The sequence below is a fragment of the Acyrthosiphon pisum genome, unplaced genomic scaffold, assembly GCF_005508785.2.
Source record: "Acyrthosiphon pisum isolate AL4f unplaced genomic scaffold, pea_aphid_22Mar2018_4r6ur Scaffold_428;HRSCAF=862, whole genome shotgun sequence".
Taxonomy (NCBI): Eukaryota; Metazoa; Arthropoda; class Insecta; order Hemiptera; family Aphididae; genus Acyrthosiphon; species Acyrthosiphon pisum.
The window spans coordinates 1,651-2,110 of NW_021773811.1; positions in this window are offsets into that span (position 1 = coordinate 1,651).

Sequence of the window (460 nt, forward strand, 5' to 3'; positions counted from 1 at the left end):
ATTACGATTAGTAAATGACAAATGTTCATGCGTTGATAGCGCATTATCATCAAGCTCCTCTCCATTTACAACATATTTCTTCAACACAATCGTCCGTACTTGTTTCTGTATTGTGATGAATTTTGTTCATAGAAATAAATTGGAAAATAATGCATTAAACAAATATTTTCATCATATTGTCAATAAATTTTAATATATTATACATTTATTTTCAATAACATTTTTCAGGCTTATCTCATTCTAATAGTTTTAGATTCTGAGCGGAGCAAGGAAGCTAGTGGTTTTACAATGGTGTTTGTTATTTTTTTTTTATATACTGTATACAAAATTTCTACCAGAAGGAGTGCTTCGATTTCAACATATAGCACCTTAATTTTTAGCAAATTAGATCAAGATGGTACTTTGGAGAGGTCATTTTTCGATTTTATCAATAGGTAGTTAATTAATGCCTTTGAAAAAT